Source organism: Haematobia irritans, chromosome 1, assembly GCF_050003625.1.
Source record: "Haematobia irritans isolate KBUSLIRL chromosome 1, ASM5000362v1, whole genome shotgun sequence".
Classification (NCBI taxonomy): domain Eukaryota; kingdom Metazoa; phylum Arthropoda; class Insecta; order Diptera; family Muscidae; genus Haematobia; species Haematobia irritans.
In genome coordinates this window covers 4,808,981-4,826,487 of record NC_134397.1, presented here as the reverse complement: position 1 = coordinate 4,826,487, position 17,507 = coordinate 4,808,981, and the positions used below count along the sequence as shown (strand labels likewise).

The 17,507-nt window shown below is 32.9% G+C and overlaps 1 protein-coding gene across 3 annotated transcripts in view; it reads left to right on the top strand.

Moving 5' to 3' along the window:
• The first annotated feature begins 671 nt into the window (after window positions 1-671).
• Window positions 672-17,507, top strand: part of Nlg1 (Neuroligin 1) — a 280,296-nt gene continuing 263,460 nt past the window's right edge. For 2 of the 3 annotated variants that reach the window (XM_075289018.1, XM_075289017.1), the window contains exon 1: window positions 672-1,003. The gene's annotated coding sequence lies outside the window, so the exon portion shown is untranslated. The remainder of the gene's footprint in view (window positions 1,004-17,507) is intronic. The other variant, XM_075289019.1, reaches the window with a different exon arrangement.

The following is a 17,507-nucleotide window of genomic DNA, read 5'->3' as shown; positions in this document are numbered from 1 at the left end:
GGAACAATTTAGCAAATTCTCAGGAACCCACTGTCAGTATCAAAGATTATAGAAGAGCAAGGAGAGGAGATTGACTACTGAGCACATCAAATCATTTACCACATTAGTTTAATACTCGAACTAAACGCGTATACGACAAGTATTGACATAGCATTAAAATACAAATAAAAAGGGAATAAATTTCCATAAAGGGGAAAACGTATTTTTTTTGTTGTTGCCTGAAATTTAACATTGTTTCATTAAGAAAATTAAATTTTTCATTTAAAAAATAAAAACAACTAAAAGATTACAAACATGTATTAAACTAATCTGGTAAATGCAACATTTGGTATGACGCAAGCCAATCTCCCATCTTCCTCAAATCTATAATCTTTGGTCAGTATTACCAGGAACCTACTTTCACTATTCCCAGAAATCCACGGCCACTATTAAACTTCTGCATTATAAATATAATAATTTTCCTTAGATTTGCATTGTAGTTAAGAGAAAATTTTACACATGATTTCTCTTACATTAAGAAATATTTCGCTAAAAAATCTCACAGAACTACAAAGTTCTCCACAAACATTTATGTTCTTAAGTTCTCACCAATCAAACACACATGATCCTTTATTTTCTCCCAAGACTAACGAAAGATCACAACACCTTTCAGTTGAGATTGAAACGGCGAGAGTAAAACAACGTCAACGGAAAGAAATTTCGTGTGTATGCTATAAGCATAAGAAACAAGAAAATTGAAAATCTAAAAAATATCAAAAAAAAAAATGAAACACAAAATAAAATTGTGGTCATATGAAGAAATGAAGGAACTCTCCCCCTTCAAAAAGTTAAAAATAAAATATTAAATGAGTGCAAACGCATACTCTCACGCACTCAAACAAACACACGCGCTCTAGAGTGTCACTATATTTTAGTGTTGACAAAAATATAAATAAATTAAACAAAAAAAAAAATACATTATATATACAAACAAGTAACATAGTCATCTACATTAAAGAAAAAAGTAAAGTGAAAATGTTTTTTTGAGAGTGAGCAAAAAAAAAATAAAATAATAAAATAAAATTAAAATAAATATGTCACCAAAGTGATAAAACCAAATAAAAGTCATTTGTTAATTTGCAACGAATAAAATTTATGACTGCAATATTTTATTGCATTCAAATGCACTTGCAAATAAACATAAGTCCACACACACACACAGAAACACACGAGAATATCTGATCCATTTTCCTATTGCACATCATCAAGAGTGAAAAATAAACACGGAAATCCCTATGAATGTGATACAGAATACTTTGGAATAAAAACAAAAATGAGGAAATATGAATTATGTTTATTTGAAAAGCTTTTTTTATACGTAGAACGAAAAAAGCATAAAACAAATCTCTTCAAAAGAAACGTCACATAGCACTGAAAGCATAGGCAAATATTGTGTGTATGTGAGTGAAGTGTTTACAAATGAGTTATGTACACAGATAGAATGCATTTCCATACACACACACACACACGCACACATCACTTTCACTATTATCATAGCAGATACGATGTGTAATGAATCGTAAGAGAAATAGTCGTTTATTGATACTTAAAACAAAAATAAATATTATTGTATAAAAAAACAAAACAAATATAAAAACAAATCAAAGGAATATTTTATCTGTGATTTTTATGCAAATACTTGTTAAATATTTGATAAAAATAAATATAGAAAGAAAACCTGTGAGTTCATTTGTGTGCTATAAAAAGGAAAATTTTTTAAAACAAAAATAATAAATAATCAAAAAGAAAAATAATAAAAAAATATTTACAAAAAATAAAAAATACAAATTTCTTTAATGATTAATATGCCATTTAATTTGAATTGTTTTCTCTAACACTATCATGTACCTCGAAAATCAAATTAATCAACTTGTTCAAGTTACACCGATCACATCATCTATATTTTTGGTTTAATGACTTGAATTTAATGGACTTTAATCGTAAAAAAGAAAAAAATGTCATCCTGTATTGTCATGCCAGTAAATATTGTGCCAAAATTCTTAACAATCTGAAAGAGAAAACAAGCAAGCCATTAGAAATTTTTATAACAGAAATTTACATCAATCGAAAATATTATCAACAACTCAATTTATTCAATTATAGACAGATCGCCCATTTCTCATCGGTCCCTACACAAAAAATAATACGGTACAATAATACGGAAGGCTGTACTCAGTATGCCATGAAAGAAAAACAAAATGTTATCTAATTTCAAGGATAAAAGCTTTATAGCAGAAAAATGCGCTAAGCAAAACTTGTATTCGAATTTTAAGGACAATAAATCTTAGTTCTCACTACAATATTGTTTTAATGAATAAATCCAATTTTATTATAATGTAGCGCTAAGTAACTCTCCATAAATATACAATACAATACAAATTATTCCAATTTGGCAAGAGCTACCTCTCATTCGGCCTGTATGAAAATGTGTTCACAATGGACTGAATAGTCTAAATGAGCCTAAAACTTACTGCCTGTTTGTAGAATTTGCGTTTGCCTCGAGACGAACGAATCGTCAAAAATCCCATATTGATATCTCGAAAATCAGAGTCTGTGTTCATGACAAATTTCAGGATTTTCTAGCAAATATATCAAAAGTTATTTTAGTTTCAATCTAGACGAACGATTCGTGTCGAGTCGATTTTGTGTTTCATGAACAGGCAGTTAATCGGGCTTTAACCTACATTTTATGGTCACCAGTGTATGAGTCTAAGCAGACCTATGTGCCTGTCCTTTCGTAAAGTAGAGATCGGATTTTGTTTTTGTGGTTTTTATTTGTTTTTTATTTTTCAAAGAGACGAATACAATTTAGTTCGCAAAAAATCTGATCTCATGTAAACAAGTATATACGGCCGTAAGTTCGGCCAGGCCGAAGCTTATGTACCCTCCACCATGGATTGCGTAGAAACTTCTACTGAAGACTGTCATCTACAATCGAATTACTTGGGTTGCAGTAACACTTGCCGATGGCAAGGTATCTTAAAACTTCCTAACACCGTAATATATACCACATAGTCCATACGTGGTATATATTAAACTAAAAAAGGCCGATTAAATACGTATATAATTAAGTTTAAAGTTTCTATAGAAATAAAATTTTGACAAAATAAAATTTTGACAACATTTTCTATAGAAGTAAAATTTAGAAAAAATTTTCTATAGAAATAAAATTTGGGTAAAATTTTCTATAGAAATGAAATTCTGACAAAATTTTCTATAGAAATAAAATTTTGACAAAATTTTCAACAGAAATAAAATTTTGACAAAATGTTCTATAGAAATAAAATTTTGACAAAATTTCCTATAGGAAAAAAATTTTGACAAAATTTTCTATAGAAATAACATTTTGACAATGTTTTCTATAAAAATAAAATTTTGGTAGATTATTTTTGGCTCGAGTGGCAACCATGATTATGAACCGATAAGGACCACTTTTTGTGTGATTGGGGATCGCCTATATATAACTATAGACCGATATGGACCAATTTTGGCATGGTTATTAGCGGCCTTATATTAACACCACGTTGCAAATTTCAACCGGATCGGATGAATTTTGCTCCTCCAAGAGGCTCCGGAGGACAAATCTGGGGATCGATTTATATGGGGGCTATATATAATTATGGACCGATATGGACCAATCCTTGCATGGTTGTTAGAGACCATATACTAACACCACGTACCCAATTTCAACCGGATCGGATGAATTTTGCTCCTCTAGGAGGCTCCGGAGGTCAAATCTGGGGATCGGCTTATATGGGGGCTATATATAATTATGGACCGATAAGAACCAATTTTGGCATGGTTGTTAGAGACAAAATACTAACACCATGTACCAAATTTCAATCCGATCGGATGACTTTTGCTCCTCTAAGAGGCTCCGGAGGTCAAATCTGGGGATCGGTTTATATGGGGGCTATATATGATTATGGACCGATGTGGACCAATTTTGGCATGGTCATTGGAGAACATATACCAACACCATGTACCAAATTTCAGACGGATCGGATGAAATTTGCTTCTCTTAGAGGCCTCGAAAGCCAAATTTGGGGGTCCGTTTATATGGGGGCTATATATAATTATGAACCGATGTGGACCAATATTTGTATGGTTGTTAGAGATCATATTCCGACACCATGTACCAAATTTCAGCCGGATCGGATGAAACTTGCTTCTCTTAGAGGCCTCGAAAGCCAAATTTGGGGGTCCGTTTATATGGGGGCTATACGTAAAAGTGGACCGATATGGCCCATTTTCAATACCATCTGACCTACATCAATAACAACTACTTGAGCCAAGTTTCAAGACGATAGCATGTTTCGGTCGGATTTCAACAGACGGACGGACGGACGGACGGACATGCTCAGATCGACTCAGAATTTTACCACGACCCAGAATATATATACTTTATGGGGTCTTAGAGCAATATTTCGATGTGTTACAAACGGAATGACAAAGTTAATATACCCCCATCCTATGGTGGAGGGTATAATAAGAAAGAATCCCACGATTTTATTATTATATTATATTTTATTATTTTTTTTTTCCTTTAGAGCGTTAGTTGCCATTTCGCCCGGTGGAGGCTAATCTGCATGTTTTTGGATCATCGTTTCTGCATTAGGGTATATTTCCGAGGTTCTATGGGTTCATCGCCTCCCCGTGTTTTCCTCGACCCAGATTTCTATTCTTTTGAGCTATCCTCAGTTTCCTCTTTGGATAATTCTTTGGGCGAATGATCGCCTTTCCCGTTCTCCTCGGCCCAGATTTCTGACTTTCCCGCCTGCCCATGTTTCCTTTTTGGAGAATTCAATGGGTTGCTGATCGTATCCCTAGTTTCCCATTAGTCCCGATTTGGGTATATCCTGGGATGATTCCTCGCATCCCCGATGTACCATTGCCGTCGATCTCGGTCCTGCGGCTTTTCCTCAGTGCCTTTCTTGGTAGACTCCTCGGGAAGCTTCCCGGCAACCCTTGTTTTGCCCATCTTGAAAAATAGAATTCTAGTCACATAGAACGCCTTGTTTTGTCTTTGTCAATTGTGGAATATCGCATTTTATCGTCAGTTTCTGATTGACTCTTCCCCTATGAGGTGGAATTTCATCCAGTATTTCCCGCAGCATCTTTGCACAAGTCTCTGACGCAAACCTCAACATTAAGAAGCTTTTTATCTGGACTGTTGGCCCGTCTCCATTAGCCATTACATAGTCCAGGATTTTGTTGCTTATATAGCATCCTGAATAAAATGTCTTTATTTCATAGAAGCAGCATCTGTGGCTCGGAATCAATACCAAAGTCCTTAAGGAAAGGTTAAATTCCTTGAATCTAAGTAAACTTTGTTTTGAGCGTATAAAGAAAATATATCTACACTAAAAAAAAAGAGTTTACTTGGATTCAAAGATTTTGACCTTCCTTTAAGGATTTTGGTATTGATTCCAAGCCAAAGATGCGGGTTTTTTTAAATAAGGAAATTTTTTTAGCGACCTATCTGGCCTTAAATCTAAGATCAATCAAATTAAAATTAGGATTCAGATCTCATTTACCGAATTTTCATTATATTTTTTCAGAGTATTAGTAAAGCTATTCACATACAAATAAATGACAGTTTAAAAATCCAAATTATGACGGATACTTCGAAGTAAAAAATATTTTCTTAATTCCAAAAAAAAACCTTTAAACCAAAGATGCTAAATCCTCAAAATAAGTCTTAGCCTACATTTGAAGCGTTTTTATCTTAAATCTAAAGATTCAATATTTCAGTTAATTTAAGGACAATTTCTTTACATTAAAAACGTGTTTCTTTACTTTAAGGAAAATTTGCCTTAGTTTAAAGACATGCAACTTTACCGAAGGGACGCAAATTTTCTAAATGTTTGTCCTACATTTAATGAAACAATTTTTGAAGCAACGATTATAAACTTTATTTTAATTAAAATTTCATTATTTTAAAGAAATTTGTCCTTAAAAGTGTGTCAAATGCGCATCCAAAAATTGAGGTTGCGTAATCTTTAATGTCACGTAAATTTTTTTCAGTGTAGAATAAAGCGCGGACCTACAAATTTCCCACCGACCAATCCCGGACTTTTACTGTGTTGATTTGTTAAACCTCAGCCCTAACTTTTCAAAATTTCAAAGAACTATTTTTTTCTAATATAAATATGCACAGACTTTTTTTTTCAATGACAAATTTAATTCGATGCCCTCATTCCAGAGTACGCTAAGTCGACTTAGCATGTTTTGATGGGGTTCGCTGTTTTTTTATTCGGATTGATGTGAATGGCATCCTGTCAAAAGTTCGAATTTATTGGACATTTCTATCAAAAGTTATTATGGTTAATATTGTACTTAGGCTGTGACTAAAGTTTTAAAAAATGTTCAATCCCAAAAGGGCAAAAATCTTTGTTCGGTCTAAAGTTGTCTAAGTCTTTTTTAGCGATGTTCTATTATCACTATTTTGAGTTCGTACATACAAAAAAAAAAAAAAACAATTATAAAAAATATCATTTTAATGCCGAAAATAAAGGAATTACTATCTTATAGGGGTTTTGAGAAATTTCAAAAAACAAAACTTTGAACTTGTTTCCTGTAAAAATCAATTTTTAGACTTTGCGTACTTTGGAATGTAGACATCGAATTGACTCTATTAGTTTTTAATTAAAATGTCACCCATTCTTTTTTTAATTTCTAATCATTTTTAAATTTTGCTATACACAGGAAAACTAATTTTTTCCAATGGAAAATTAATTTATCTAAAAATTAAAAAAAAATAGGTGTGTAACACTAATAACACCAGCTGACAAAATATTTTTTTTTTTTTCATATACATTTGATGAGATCTGACTTTTCTTATGTATTTTGATCTGCTGAATTCGAAAAAAAAAACAGTTTTTGGGATATCCCATTATTTTTAGTTTTTTTTCGCTCTTTTTTCCCCTAAACAAATTAGATCTCGAGTTAGAAATGCCCGATTTTATTGTTGTTGGTACTTAAATGAAAGGTATTGGGATTTGTTTGTTTCTTCCAATATAAAATTTAGTAGTGTCAATTAAATTTTAAATTCAATATTTTTAAAAATTTAATTGAAAATATGTTGGTGTATTTATTTCTGTGTTGCTTCCTGGCGAGGGAGTAGCTCCCATATATGAGATTTCCCTATTTTCGATTATTCAATGTAGGCGTTGGCGCTTGCATTCACATTGCCCCTCTCGCATTCTTTGGTCTTTCCTTAATTATTTTTTCATGCTGTGATGTTTATTTCAATGCTTTTTATTACCTCTTTCGGAACAGCACTCTTTTATTTGTAGTCAATAAACCTTGTACAAATATGTTTTTCTTTCACACCAAAATAGAGTGGTGCTCTTTCATAAATAAATCTTTCGACAACGATAAGAAATCAAGAAAGAAAAAAACGAAACGTCATTATGCATATTTATAATCGATCAAAATTCACACACATGCATACATAGCAAAAACAACAACCCTATTGACGTGCTTCCGAGAAATGTTATTTTTGGATGGTCCAAGAAGCAAACGTACGAACGTCAAAAGTCTTATGAAATGTTTTTCTTTTTTGGCATTTTTCGTTTTTCTGGGTCACACAGCTAGCTAGAGAGCTCTGCGTTAACAATTTTAAAATGTTTGATATTAAAATTTATGATTATTTTAAAGGCGGAAAAAATAAATAGTAAACAACAAAAGTGTACTCTAATAAAATTGAATTAATGACCCCATATAGATATAGTTGGAGATAATAAACGCTGAATTCAAAATGAAAATATTTTTCAAGTAAACAATTAAAAGTCATTTATTAAAATAGAAAGGATTCATCCAAAAATGTTTAATAAAAATTTAAGAAAACAAGTCTAAGCTATATTGAAAATAAACATAGCCAGATTTAAGGATGTTGCTAATACACCTAGACCTAGCTTTGCGTCGCAGATACGTTACAAAAAAACACAATGCAAAGTCAATTATGAGTTTCTATGGCAAACTATTGGAGATTGGAGATAGATCATAATGCAACTTTGAAAATCTAACAACGCAAAGTTAAAACTAGTACTAATTCAACAGCGACGCAACGTCAAAACAACGCAAAACGAAACGACGCAAATCGAGGTAAAGGTGTACTTTAAAGAATGTTTCTAATCATTACTCTTGGGAAATGTATGGGATGTAAATTTTTATACCCTGCGCCACACTGTGGAACAGGGTATTATAAGTTAGTGCATATGTTTGTAACACCCAGAAGGAGACGAGATAGACACATGGTGTCTTTGGCAATAATGCTCAGGGTGGGTCCCTGAGTCGATATAACCATGTCCGTCTGTCCGTCCGTCCGTCCGTCCGTCTGTCTGTGAACACATTTTTGTGATCAAAGTCTAGGTTGCAATTTAAGTCCAATCGCCTTCAAATTTAGCACATGTTCCTATTGATTTTGGAAGAAATCGGTTCAGATTTAGATATAGCTCCCATATATATCTTTCGCCCGACATGCACTAATATGGACCCAGCAGCCAGAGTTTTATACCGATTTGCTTGAAATGTTGTACAAACATAACACTTAATCGTATAGTCAAGTGTGCATAATTTGATTGAAATCGGTTCAGATTTAGATATAGCTCCCATATATATCTTTCGCCCGATATGGACTAATATGGTCCTAAAGCCAGAGTTTTGGCCCAATTTGGTTTAAATTTTGCACAGGGAGTAGATTTAGCATTGTAGCTATGCGTGCCAAATTTGGTTGAAATCGATTCAGATTTTGATATAGCTCCCATATATATCTTTCGCCCGATATGGACTAATATGGTCCTAGAAGCCAGAGTTTTGGCCCAATTTGTTGGAAATTTTGCACTAGGAGTACAATTAGTAGTGCAGTTAAGTGTGCAAAATTTGATTGAAATCGGTTCAGATTTAGATATAGCTCCCATATATATCTTTCGCACGATATGGACTAATATGGTTCTAATAGCCAGAGTTTTGGCCCAATTTGGTTGAAATTTTGCACAGGGTGTAGATTTAGCATTGTAGCTATGCGTGCCAAATTTGATTGAAATCGGTTCAGATTTATATATAGCTCCCATATATAGCTTTCGGCCGATTTACACTCATATGACCACAGAGGCCAATTTTTTGCTCCGATTTAGATGAAATTGTGCACAAGGAGTAGAATTAGCATTGTAGCTATGCGTGCCAAATTTGGTTGAAATCGGTTCAGATTTAGATATAGCTCCCATATATATGTTTTTCTGATTTCGACAAAAATGGTCAAAATACCAACATTTTCCTTGTTAAATCGCCACTGCTTAGTCGAAAAGTTGTAAAAATGGCTCTAATTTTCCTAAACTTCTAATACATATATATCGAGCGATAAATCATAAATAAACTTTTGCGAAGTTTCCTTAAAATTGCTTCAGATTTAAATGTTTCCCATATTTTTTTTACTAACATTGTGTTCCACCCTAGTGCATTAGCCAACTTAAATTTTGAGTCTATAGATTTTGTAGAAGTCTTTCAAATTCTGTCCAAATCGAGTGATATTTAAATGTATGTATTTGGGACAAATCTTTATATATAGCCCCCAACACATTTTACGGATGTGATATGGTATCGACAATTTAGATCTACAAAGTGGTGCGGGTATAATATAGTCGGCCCCGCCCGACTTTAGACTTTCCTTACTTGTTATATATACTTTAAGGGTAGTTGATATTAAGAAGCCAATTTAAATTTATAAATATTTAGGTTTCCACCACACACAAAAAGTGAAATCTCTATTTTACTAAAGCCAATTTAACTTTATATTAGTTCATGGAATTATTATGTTTGCAGAAAGTTTTCTTCTAACTATAATAATTTTTATAAAAAAGATTTCAAAGTCTTTAAATTCCGGATGCAATATCATCAAGTCTAAAATTCTAGAACTAATATTGTATATTTGTAAATCCCAAAAAAAAAAGAAAGAGAATTTTAAACGAATAATAAATTAGTTGGAGTGTGGATTTTAAGACAAATCTTCCTTAATATTCTGCAAAGTTAACATTAGCAATATATATTGCTTAATGTGCCAAATTAAGTCAAAATATCTTTTCAGTGTATTACCTTACGAAAAATAACTTCTAAACATAAAATTTATTATGAAAACGAAAATATTGTTTTTTTTTTTTTTGGTGTACTTAAGTAATATTTCATGCAATATTGATTTCAGAAATATCGATACATTGATTTTTTATCATTTTTTATTTTTTTTATTTTCATATATTTATTGTTCCCCTCGTTCGCTTTTGAAAGAAGCTTCATATTTATTATCATTTTATGACCTATTCGTCAAAGAAATTTTGTGACAGTTACTACATAATGGTGGTATTCTTAATGTGGTCATATTTGATTTATATTTATTGTGCACACTTTGGGCATAAGGAAAAAGAATCTCCTGCATATGAAAATCATATTTATTATATATGTAGAATAAAAAACGGAAGATTTTTCTCAAATAAAATTTTATTTCAAAAATTATTTATCCCTTCGCCCATACCCATACGCATCTACAACCAAAAATTGGCACTAATTTATGTTGTGTTAAAAAAAAAAAAACCGGTACGCACAAAATAGTATACGAGTAAAATTTTATTGTGAACCAAGAATTTGTTGCGAAAACAGATGATTACTCATACTTATTGCTATGTATGTGTAGAATGAAATCAGAAGCCGTAGTGAATAAAATGTATCATATATCTGCAGGCATATATATACAAGTTTTAGTTGCGAATGAGTCAAAAGATGAGGAAAATCTAAATAGAGCAAGTGGGAAAATTTTAATGATGGGCAAGACCTACACTATGAACAAAATCTAATGAATACTAAATCGATATTATGTATATGAGATTTCATTAAATAGCAAAAACTAACAAGGAACTTATCCTGATAAATAACAATTTAGATTTAAATATATAAGATTATTTAGAAATTTTTATTTTATTCGATCTTTCTTTTTTTTTATTAAATAGAAAATAATTATTCAAGCTACGATCTCAAGCTTGAATAATTATTTTCCATTTAATATATAATTTTATATTAATGGCAAGTTATTTTATAATCGATTTTATCCAAATAAATAGATGTTCTATTTTGTACGGAAATTTGTACTGAAATATACATGTATTGATAGAGTGTCCAAAACTGATACCGGTTAACCCGTTACAAAGACCGCAATGTACAATGAACTTCAGGGTCGAGTTTCATAAAATATAAACTAAAAATCGTTTGCAAAATGAGCAAATCAAATGTTTTCTATTTTTTCATTATTATACAAACAAGTAAAAAATACTATAACAACATAAACTTTTCCTTGTTTTAATTTCAAATTTTTAATTTGATTACATAGAATGTTTTCATTTTATTTTGATTTTAATAAAAAAAAATTAGAATTTTGATTAATTGTTAAATTTATTTATTTAATATTTGGACTATCATCTTTAGTTTTCGACATAAGTGACAAAATATTAGAACAAAATATATGAAAAATATAACAATTTTTTTACAAAGATTTATGTCAAATTTTAAGGAGGATTTCTCCTTAAATTCTTTAAAAAATTCCATAAGTATTTTTACACTTTTATTTATTTTTAACCAACTATTCCAAGAAATATTTAAATCGTCTATGTTTTCTATATATTAGCATGGTCGTATACCATCAGAAATGTTTTCCCGTCTACCAATATGTATATGGAAAAACTTAAGAAAATGATTAATTACAAAATACCCAAGGAAGCTGTTGTTTTTTTATACCCTCCACCATAGGATGGGGGTATATTAACTTTGTCACTCCGTTTGTAACACATCGAAATATTGCTCTAAGACCCTATAAGGTATATACATTCTGGGTCGTGGTGAAATTCTGAGTCGATCTGAGCATGTCCGTCCGTCCGTCCGTCTGTTGAAATCACGCTAACTTCCGAACGAAACAAGCTATATAACAAGTAGTTGTTATTGATGTAGATCGGATGGTATTGCAAATGGGCCATATCGGTCCACTTTTACGTATAGCCCCCATATAAACGGACCCCCAAATTTGGCTTGCGATTGCTCTAAGAGAAGCAAATTTCATCCGATCCAGCTAAAATTTGGTACATGGTGTTAGTATATGGTCTCTAACAACTATGCAAAAATTGGTCCATATCGGTACACTTTTACGTATAGCCCCCATATAAACGGACCCCCAAATTTGGCTTGCGATTGCTCTAAAAGAAGCAAATTTCATCCGATCAGGCTGAAATTTGGTACATGGTGTTAGTATATGGTCGCCAACAACCATACCAAAATTGGCCCAATCACACAAAAATTGGTCCATATCGGTTCATAATCATGGTTGCCACTAGAGCCAAAAATAATGTACCAAAATTTTATTTCTATAGAAAATTTTGTCAAAATTTTATTTCTAGAGAAAATTTTGTTAAAATTTTATTCGGTTCATAATAAAATTTTCATCATTGTCAAAATTTTATTTCTATAGAAAATTTTGTCAAAATTTTATTTCTATAGAAGATTTTGTTCAAATTTTATTCGGTTCAAATTCATGGTTGCCACTCGAGCCAACAATAATCTACCAAGATTTTATTTCTATAGAAAATTTTGTCAAAAGTTTATTTCTATAGAAAATTTTGTTAAAATTTTATTTCTGTAGAAATTTTTGTCAAAATGTTCTTTCTATAGAAAATTTTGTCAAAATTTTTATTTCTATAGAAAATTTTGTGAAAATTTTATTTCTATAGAAAATTTTGTTAAAATTTTATTTCTGTAGAAAATTTTGTCAACATTTTATGTCTACTTTGTCAAACTGAATTATATACGTATTGGATCGATCTTTTTTGATTTAATATATACCACGTATGGACTACCTTGCCATCGGCAAGCGTTACCGCACCTTAAGTAATTCGATTGTGGATGGCAGTGTTTAGATGAAGTTTCTACGCAATCCATGATGGAGGGTACATAAGCTTCGCCCTGGCCGAACTTACGGCTGTATATACTTGTTTTTTATTTTCACTCAAGAAAATATATTCACTATAGTATGTTATGTCACAAACATATAGCGGCTGCTAGATAAAACTAAGAGCCACTATGATCGAAGGGTGGGAGCCACCGTGGTGCAATGGTTAGCATGCCCGCCTTGCATACACAAGGTCGTGGGTTCGATTCCTGCTTCGACCGAACACCAAAAATATTTTCAGCGGTGTATTATCCCACCTCAGTAATGCTGGTGACATTTCTGAGGGTTTCAAAGCTTCTCTAAGTGGTTTCACTGCAATGTGGAACGCCGTTCGGCTATAAATAGGAGGTACCTTGTCATTGAGCTTAACATGGAATCGGGCAGCACTCAGTGATAAGATAGAAGTTCACCAATTTGGTATCACAATGGACTGAATAGTCTAAGTGAGCCTGATACATCGGGCTGCCACCTAACCTAACCTATGATCGAAGGGTTGGAATGTCCGACTTGCGTACAAAACGTCATAGGTACCCCCCACATCCAAAGAAAAACAAGTAAGGAAAATCTAATGTGGGGCGTGGCCGACTATTTCATACCCTACACCAATTTGTGGATCCACATTTTCGATACTATATCAAATCCTTCCCGTTTGTTGGGTTGTAGATATAAAAGTTTATATTCCCAACATTGTTTAGACTTCTACAAAATCTCCTGGCTTATAATTTAAATCGGCTAATGCCCTGGGGCGAAGCACAATTTAAGTAAAACCAAGTATATACGGCCGTAAGTACCCTCCACCATCTATTGCGTAGAAACTACTACTAAGAACTGTCATCCACAATCGAATTACTTGGGTTGCGGTAACACTTGACGATGGCAAGATATCTTGAAACTTCTTAACATCGTCTTCTAAATTGTAAGTTACTTCATACGAGGTATATATTAAACAAAAAAAAGGCCGATTAAATAGGTATATAATTCACTTTGACAAAAATTTCTATAGAAATAAAATTTTGACAAAATTTTCTTTAAAAATAAAATTTTGATAAAATTTTCTATAACAATAAAATGTTGACAAAATTTTTTATAGAAATAAAATTTTGACAAAATTTTCTATAGAAATAAAATTTTGACAAAATTTTCTTTCAAAATAAAATTTTGATAAAATTTTCTATAACAATAAAATGTTGACAAAATTTTCTATAGAAATAAAATTTTGACAAAATTTTCTATAGACATAAAATTTTGGTAGATTATTTTTGGCGATATGAACCAATTTTTGTGTGATTGACCATCGGCTATATATAACTATAGACCGATATGAACCAATTTTTGCATGGCTGTTAGCGGCCATATACTAGCGCAATGTACCAAATTTCAACCGAATCGGATGAATTTTGCTCCTCCAAGAGGTTCCGGAGGTCAAATCTGGGGATCGATTTATATGGGGGCTATATAAAAGTATAGACCGATATGGACCAATTTTTACATGGTTGTGTAGAGATCGTATACTAACTCCAACGGGCTCCGTGGGTCAAATCTGGGGATCGGTTTATGTGGGGTCCATATGTAACTATGGACCGATATGGACCAATTTTTGCATGGTTGTTAGGTTAGGTGGCAGCCCGATGTATCAGGCTCACGACTATTCAGTCCATTGTGATACCACATTGGTGAACTTCTCTCTTATCACTGAGTGCTGCCCGATTCCATGTTAGGCTCAATGACAAGGGACCTGCTTTTTATAGCCGTGTCCGAACGGCGTTCCACATTGCAGTGAAACCACTTAGAGAAGCCTTGAAACCCTCAGAAATGTCACCAGCATTACAGAGGTGGGATAATCCACCGCTGAAAAACTTTTTGTTGTTCGGTTGAAGCAGGAATCGCAACCACGACCTTGTGTATGCAAGGCGGGCATGCTAACCATTGCACTACGGTGGCTCCCAATGGTTGTTACACGCAGAGAAGGATTATGATCACCTCAAACATGTTTCAAGAGCAAAATGTTATTTTTGTATGGTGACCATGTAACATGTTTGTCACTAAAATGTTATTTTCTCGTCAAATATAACCTGCTTGCCGAAATCAGATACATGATTTCCGAGAAAATAACATGGTTGCGAAAACCATGTTACATGGTCACCACCCAAAAATAACATTTTGCTCTTAAAACATGTTTGAGGTGATCATATTCCTTCTCTGGGTGTAGAGACCATATAAAAACACTACGTACCAAATTTCAAGAGGCTCCGGAGGTCAAATCTGGGGATCGGTTTATATGGGGGCTATAAATAATTATGGACCGATATGGACCGATTTTTTGCTCCTCCAAAATGCTCCGCAAGCCAAATCTGGCGATCGGTTTATATGGGGGCTATACGTAAAAGTGGTCCGATATGGCCCATTTGCAATACCATATGACCTACATCAATAACAACTACTTATGCCAAGTTTCAAGTCGATAGCTTGTTTCGTTTGGAAGTTAGCGTGATTTCAACAGATGGACGGATGGACATGCTTATATCGACTCAGAATTTCACAACGATCCAGAATATATTTACTTTATGGGGTCTTCGAGCAATATTTCGATGTGTTACAAATGAAATGACAAAGTTAATATAACATACCCCCGCCCTATGGTGGAGGGTATAAAAATATTGTTGGTTTTCTCTGCGCATAAGGTTATTTTTTGGATAGGGACTATCAAACATTTTTCTCGCAAAAATGTTGACCAGGGCTTCGATATTGTCTTTCGGACATTTTCCCCATAATATTCGATATTTACATATATGATCCAGCGTCGAAGACTACGAGCGAAAACGACCATCAGCCGTTACGGCGGTCGACACAATTACCTTAGGACGCGTTTATTTCTGGTGGCAAATCGAAAGTGCAGATTTTCTGCTGACCACTTTCGTGCAAGCGAATCAACTCCTTGGCTTTTTCCAGACTATATTAGCTATTTTTAGTACCGGTGAGCTCTTACACTCTTTGGAACTCCAATGGAGTATTTAGTCCAAGTTCATTTATCTATATGTCTGGCATCCGTTCTCAGGATATCTTCACTTCACGAGCAAGTTTTCTGTGGATATCGATCAAATCTGGCCTTTACGTTTCGGATCATATATGGTGTCGTTACCGTTTTTTCGTCCACGTTTTGGAGCAATGGTACGAAAAACAAAAGATTTTTTATTCCAGTATAGAATGCTCTAACGATAGTCACTTGTGCTTTCCGAGTCAAATATAAAGCAATCACACAATCATCCTTGAATTCCATCACGAGATTTATTTCTAAATGTACCATATTACGAGTAGATCAAGATGCTTTTGTAAGCTTGTAAACAATAAAATGAAATGTCAGCTGTGAGACGAGCGGTTAAAAAAATAAAAGCCTGAAATTGGTTACATATGTATAGCAACCAATTTCTAAATATGACCATATTACCCTCTGTGATCACAACCCATTTGTATTGAAACTTTGATCCTTTGCAAACTTCCTCGCAAAAAAGGTTGTACTGTTTGATGATGGCATCAGAGGTGGGAGATTTCCAAATATTAATCGGCAATTGAGTCAGGCAGACTGACTAATTCCAGTTGTTGAAAATAATTATAAAAAAATTTAAGCGCATATATGACCATACGAAAAATCCAACAAATGGCATATGGTTAATGCATAATATTTTAATAAATTTTTTATATTAAATAATATTTTAAAGAAAATTGCTTTATTAAATTGTTTATACAGAGATTTGTACAGAGATTTATCCTGTAAATGTTAAACCTTAAACGCTTTACGAATACAATTTTAAATACTTTCATTTTAATTTCACAACTACCATAGCTATCTATTGCATCTATCACCTATTAAATCACTATGAAAGTCAGATGAAGTACTTATTGCCAATTGGCAACCCAGCAAACTGACAGTCAATATCCTTTGCTATCTTTAATCTTAATATCGCATATTAATTTCCAAAGCTAGATAGTTCAATACTTCAAATAATATCCGTATGAGAGTTTAGAGATGACGATATGCACATAAATTGTCGATGACAAATGCAAAAGGACTTAATCTAGTTATTCAGTATTCTGTTGGGAGTGTCATTAGTAGAGCAAGACAAACGAACATAGGACATGTGTCATGTAGCCTTTGATTGCAGATCAGTAACGTCGGTGAATCTCTAGTCTGTCGAATGACTACACGGTTCCGTGGATCTCATGTCTTCCTATGAAGGTAGTTCAAACTTTTACTGAACGCAACTTGCCTTAGATTTATAATCTCCTAAAGATCTCATTATAAATTCAGGGAGGTTTTAGGACGATGCTTATACCTTAATAAATATTTAAGTCTATAATGTAATGTTTATAGCGTTGAAAAATTGATCCAGGATAACAAAATCAAACCGGTCTGCCATCATTGTAATGAGAAAACTTCTCTCTTAACCCAGATAGGAAATTTACATGTAGCGTCCATAATTCTTCATTC